This window comes from Ambystoma mexicanum, chromosome 7p, assembly GCF_040938575.1.
Source record: "Ambystoma mexicanum isolate Mex_15411 chromosome 7p, UKY_AmexF1_1, whole genome shotgun sequence".
Classification (NCBI taxonomy): domain Eukaryota; kingdom Metazoa; phylum Chordata; class Amphibia; order Caudata; family Ambystomatidae; genus Ambystoma; species Ambystoma mexicanum.
Genome location: NC_090939.1, coordinates 932,247,409 through 932,254,067, shown reverse-complemented (window position 1 = coordinate 932,254,067; position 6,659 = coordinate 932,247,409). Strand labels below are relative to the sequence as shown.

At 46.6% G+C, this 6,659-nt stretch overlaps 1 long non-coding RNA gene across 1 annotated transcript; it reads right to left on the bottom strand.

The window, feature by feature from the left end:
- Nucleotides 1-343: 343 nt before the first annotated feature.
- On the bottom strand, nt 344-3,180 carry LOC138526464 (uncharacterized). Its single transcript, XR_011283575.1, has 3 exons — nt 2,469-3,180; nt 1,459-1,604; nt 344-578 (listed from the first exon to the last, which is right to left on the bottom strand). It is a non-coding gene; the product is annotated as an uncharacterized lncRNA (long non-coding RNA).
- Between the last annotated feature and the right edge of the window lie 3,479 nt (nt 3,181-6,659).

The following is a 6,659-nucleotide window of genomic DNA, read 5'->3' as shown; positions in this document are numbered from 1 at the left end:
TGTTTTTAACCAAGTTCACCGATTTAGTGCACAAAACTACAACCGCCCCCTCCCATGTCACGAACCAACCTGTAAACTCCCTAATTTCAATTCTCACCTCTAGCCAACAGGGCCTCACACCCAAAATTACAAAGCACTGCATTGAAACACACACTTCCAGTGACCTAAATAGAATCTGTTAAAGGTCTACCTGCATGACAGACTGCCGCCAGTCACTTCACCCAATATCACTGAGAGCAGCCAACATTATTATGATAGTAAAATACTGCAGCTATACATTGTTGATATTTTATTATAGTATTGCTGTGGCTATAAGATGTCTTCAATCAAACATAGGCTCAGAAAGTGTTCAAAAAATGTTTTATTTAACAAATGCAGTTTAACGGCATAGCTATATTCTATAAGAATAAATCAGTTTGCAAAAATACAAACGAATAATCATTGATCCTGCATTTCGAAAGGCGGTGTCTTCTTTAGGCCTCTTCTGGCATTGCAGATTTTGGTGGCAAGCTTCCTTCTCATCACCTGGCCGTCCATAGTAGGCCAACTGTTAGCCTTGCAGACAGATCTCAACAATTCTACAAAAACAAGAAAGGATATATGAATATAAATGGACATCAGAAGAGGCATTGTTAAATTACTTATTGTAGAATAAATACAGGATTAACAAATGTTAAGATGTCAACCTACAAATGTGTCACTACATTTAAATGCATTTGTACACAACGGTTGAAATAGGCTTAAAAGAGATTTGAACTGAAAATGAATCATGGTTTTCTATGGCTGCATTCAGAAGATTTATGGTCTTTAATGGTCAAAGGGGTTAATATGTCTTTGAGGAGATGTTGAGCCAGGCACTGAGCCGGTGGGGATGGGAGACAGGACAAGCATGCAGAAACAAGATTGACAGATTCATTGTGTAGATACAACAGTTTGACTTTTAAATTAGAAACTATCACACAGTTAGAAATAGAAAGCATAAGTGGATGTGGGGAAATAGTCTTTTAAACCCTTTGCTAATTAACATAACCAGAAGGTCCAGAAACACATGACCCCAGATATACCAAAGCACACCTTGCTTACATGGGTGACCCAACGCCTCATGCCTGAAAACCATGCATCACTGATTTGTTACATACTCGAATGGACTAACAAATATACAACTCTCCAAAGATAATACCCACTCCCTGCCTTTAATTACCCCTATTATGCTTGGAAACCAGGAATGGCCAATGTGCAATGAATGTGAGGGACAGGTTTTAAAATGTATTAGAAACAAATGACTTATTAGTCTAGAATAGAATGTGTTCATGCAGTAGCGAATTGATACACCAACAGCTCTCGCGTAACGGCCACCATCTATATATGGTGTCCATTCAATGCGAAAAAGGTACTCTCAAAAATAAGTTAACTACAGTTTTTAAATTGGGAATGGTTCTGTTATGAGGGGAATATCACCTTCTGTTGTGTGGATGATCCAGTGTCCATTCCCAACGACTTCTCCACTGATTCTGGTAATGAATCGGTCCTGGTAAGCGCCGCCAGTGATGCCTGCAAATGATGTATTGCCAACTGATTGTGTCTTTGCGTGGCTTGTAACTGTTCTACAATTTAAAAAAAAACAAAAAACAAAAGTTAAAGGCACCTACTTTCTGGCCATCAGACTAACTAACAGCGTAGACAAGAACAATAAGGCAAATTGCGCAGGATATCACACTGCGGTAACAGTGGGAGAAGACACAATTACAACTTGGTCCACTGCCCCTACCAGTGAGCAATGGTGTCAGGTGGAGATCCAGCCCAGGGAGTAACAGGGAAGGAGAACCTGAGAACCAGCCAGGAAGTCGGATGGATGCCCTGACCCTGCCCAGAGAGTCAGTTGAGGGCTATCGGGTGTCACTGAAACTACTGGAATAGAGTACAGCTAGGGGGGAACGTCATAAAAGGAGGGACACAAAGCATGCAGATGTTTGGTTATTTGCCCACTTATTGACTGGCCATGGCCATGCTAATCCCCATAGCCATTTACACCCAGATCCTGCGCTTGCCCCAAAATACCTTCTCATGGGAACTCTTTGAGCTCGTATTAATCAAGCCATCCCAACAAACGGTGCATTTTTTTTCAAAGCAGTCTTCTGAGCGTTAATAACTTAATTGGAGTAGTAAACCCACTACTGGTGTAATAGAAATGTCTTAACCAGGTCTGCCTTCAGCCACTCGATTTAGAACTGGTGCAGCAAACTTGCTGCTTCAGCTAGTTCACACTGAGACAAGTTGTGAGGTGAATAGCCAGTGCTGTGACCAGTGTAGTGCGGAACAGAGCTCCAACACTGGGCTCTTCGCTTATGTCTTGCTAGTCTCAGTTGGCAAGAGTGAACCCCCATGTGTCAGTGCGCTCTCACCGTTCCTGCCCTTGCCATTACGCTCACAGTACTCCAATCCCAACAGTCCCAACAGGCCCAACTCACCTTCACAATATATATGAGATGATTGAGCAGTTTTCCAGGAGTTTGAAGAAAAGGTTCTTGAGAAAGAGCCGGACGTTCAGTGCAGAGTGCCTTTCTCTCGTCGTCGCCTTGGCCTCTTGCTTTTTCTTTGGGGCCCTTTGAACATCCATCTCATGGCTGTAGTTCTTAAACTGAATGACCCAGATTCAGAAAAACAGTAATCTTCAGTTTTGAAAACAGTGATCAGACATTCTAATCCCTCGAGACCAAAGTAAAACTTCCGCTTTTCGGTGCCTTCCTGTTAAGGACAGACAGCCCTGAGAAATGAGCAATCCCCCAAAAAAGGCACTAGGACAATCTTCTTGTGCTCGTAACACCATTAAAAGAGATTTCCTTTGCCAAGAAAATGTTTTTAATCAGTGTATATGTGTATTTTAGCACCATGCGGCCCCCCCCTTTGTGTGGTGAATGAGTAACTGTATTAAAATATTGAAGTGCTGCACTCATTCCCAGCAACAATAAAAGCATTCAAGCCTGTGTGTGTACTACATATTGGCTTGTTTATTTGAGCGGTTTTACTCCACACTAGTTGACCTAAGATGGAAGTTCAAATTGAAATATAAAGACACTGAAACTGTGCACCATCTCTCCCAACATACTCCCCATCTCCCTTCACCCCCAAATGGCCTCTCCTCCTCGACTGCCCCACCAGCCGCTTCCCCGTCAACTACTCCCATCCACTCTTTGCCCCTTAACTGTGAAATGCCCCACCTCATTCATCCCCTACCTGCTCCCTCTCCCCCAAGTGCATCCTTTTCCATCAACTACCCCACCACCCCCCAACTGCCCCTTTCTCCCTCAACAGCTGCACCACCCCCTTCTCAAACTGCCTCCTTCTCCATCAACTACTCCCAGCCACCATTCACCCCAACTACCCCCTTATCCATCAAATGCTCCACCCTCAACTGCCCACAGGACCCTACTGCCTTTTCCCCCTCTACTGGCCCCACATCTCATTCTCCAACTAATGTTTGGGGAGAAGGGAGAACCCTTACCTGCACCCGCCACCCTTCTCCCCAAACTGCCCCACACACCTTCTCCCTTCAAATGCCCGACCACTTCTCCAACTGCCACATCCTCTGCTCCCTATCTGCCCCCATCCTGTTCTCCCCATTTTGCACAAATGCCCGAAACCGCCCCACCCCTTCAACTGCCCCCAGGCCCTTCGGCCTCAATTGCTCCCCACCCCTTCTCCATAAAATTCCCCCTTTTCCTTTAACTGCCCACTTCTCCCATCGGACTCATACACCCTTCTATCACACACCACGTCTCTCCCAACTACCCCCATCCCCCTTCACTGCAGTTACTCCATTAACTGCCCCGCCCCTTCAACTGCTCCATTCCATTCCCCCCAATTGTCCCTTCTCCCTCAATTGCTCCCCACCCCATTTCCTTTCATTACTGTCTTCTCTCCCAACTGCCCTGCCCCTTCTCCCACAACTGCCCCTTCTACCTTAACTGCCCGATTTCACCTCCAACAGATCCCACCCCCTCTCACTCAAATGCCCCAACCCCATTCAACTGCCCCAGCCCCTTCTCTCCAAGTGCCCAACTTCCTCAACTGCCCCACCACATCCTTCTTCAATTGCCCCTTATCCGTCAACTGCCGAACCATCCCATCTCCTCCTACTGCCCCACCCCCTTCTCTCCAACTGCCCCTTCTCTCTCAACAGCCCCCTCCTCCCCCAACTGCGCAATATCTCTCCTAACAGCTAAGACGCAGACCCAGTCCCAGGCGCAAAGGGGAGGGATACAGGTCAATGGAGCAAGAGAGTCAGAGTGGGGAGAACACAAAGCCATGCGTGGGAGTAAGGGGGAGGAGGGGACCCAACCGGAACGCAGGTAGCAAAATTGCCGGGGAGAGGGGGTTAGAATAAGCCCAGGCAGCAATTCATAATGCAATAACTGAATGTTTCGAAAAATAAGAAAGATTTTGCATTCCTTAAATTGCAAGGAGACGCGCATGAAAAGAGAAGTCGGGTGCCTTCACCTCACACTCAGCCAAAAATGCTCTCCAGCAAGCCAGTGACCACCCCAGGCCTTATGCCTTATGCAGAGACCCCCCCCCACCCACCACTTAGACACTAAGGCATGGACTTTGCAAACTGCAACAATACCTCAGAGAAGGCCTTTTCGTTCAGCATCCAGGCCTCCCTGAACAGCATAAACAGCACCAAGGAACAACCCCACACACACTCGCCCCTACATTCCCACACATTCAGACCTACCCAGAGACACACCCAGACCCCTAAAACATCTCCACACACTCGCCACCAGTCCCCCAAACACACAGCCCCCACAAACACAGCACCACCTCACCCCCACACAGCACACCCTACACACACAGCAGTAGGCCCCCCCACACTCAGACCCACCACTCACACTCAGCACCCAGCAATCACCCACACTCTGCATCCACCCTCCACTATTCTTCTCTAACTGTCCCCCTTTTTCCTGAAATTGCCCTCATCCCTCTTGTCCTCCAACTGCACCCCGCCCCTAACCGCCAGAACCTCCATTAACCCACTGCCCCCCATCAAGGACTTCCCCCGCCCTTAGCCCTCCCCCTCAAGGACTCCCCACACTTAGCCCTCCTTCCCCTAAAGCCTCTGCCCAGCCTCTTCTCTCAAAAGACTTTGTCTGCATTAACCCACCTACCCTCCAATGACACCCCAAACAATGACTAAAAGTAGGTGATATTATTATCACTGAATACATTTTGTTGTGTGTCTTGAAAGCACATTTACAAACCCAATGGAGATTAAGCTCATATTACTTTGCCTTTGGGTACTTGCAGCTTTCCAGTTAAAACAGGGAGTCTCTGCGACCCTGCACGCGCTGCGTTGGGTTAGCCCATGGACACAGAAGGCGATATTTAAACACCTGTTCAGAAGTAACTTAGGGTCGACTGTGCGATCTGCAACACTATGACGAAAACCTTTAGAGCGATCCCTGACAATGGGGATTCCGGTGTTGTATGCTATCCTGCCTCCCATGGTAGATTGTGGGAGGCAGTGTTCGGCAATCTTCGGAGTCACGCCCACTTGATGGCTACAGCCATACATGCAGCCCGAAATGAAAAGCTAATGTTATAGCCCGCCTACAGCCCGCCCTCCAACATCTCTGTTCAGGGATTGGCCAGAGCTACCAGGTGGGCGTTGTTTCAGGGCCTTCACTCTGTCATGGGAAGCCGAATATCATACAGTATGGTATAATATACGGCTTCCCATGTTGTTTTTTTTTTTTTAATACTGTGCAAAGTCTGGGAGCCTAGCATTCGCTCAGTTGTACATTTGCGCACATGTTATTATTTTAAATGGTATAATAATAAGAAAGGTTGTACTGTTACAGTAGATGGGGCACTTAAACATGTTTTATGGCATAATTAACCTTTCTATATTTTATTCCAACATCACACTACAGCCAAAATAAGAAAGGTTGTACTGTGACAGCAGATAGGGCGCACATGTTATTATTTTAAATGGTATAATAATAAGAAAGTTTGTACAGTTACAGTAGATGGGGCGCTTAAACATTTTTTATGGCATAATTAACCTTTCTATATTTGATTCCAACATCAAAGCACGAGGAATCACTGCAGGAGTCTCTCTTAAGGATAAAGGGGGAGGTTGGGCTCAGTCACACAACTCTGTCATAATGCAGGGGGGTGCATGGTAGGGTCTCCCTTCAGCATGTGTTATTGGGAAGGGAAGTCAACAGTATTTTACGTAATTGGTGTTAAGCTCCCTGTTCACCCGCGGCTTGGTAAACTGTGCACATTATCACACACTGCTGCAAGTGACTGGTATGGGCTGCGCTATGTCATGGCTACAACACCACTGGGTTAATGAGGCTCAAGCCCCCTACCTAAAGTTTGGGCTGTTTGTATGGGGATGAAATGCAGACTGGTGAGAGTCTGTGTAATTCCTTTCCTTTTGTCCTCAGCAGCACTGTTCTTCGGCGTGCATTCAGCCATCACACACTATAATGGGGCATTTCCAACCGAAAGATCCCCTTCCCCTTACAGCTACAACTATCAATTCTGTGTCTGCTTCCAAGACGGATCTATCTGATTACTGTGCCCCAATTACTATGACCCCCAAAATGTTGACTTTTTTATTTCAACCCCATTTTCACCTCATATATATGCTG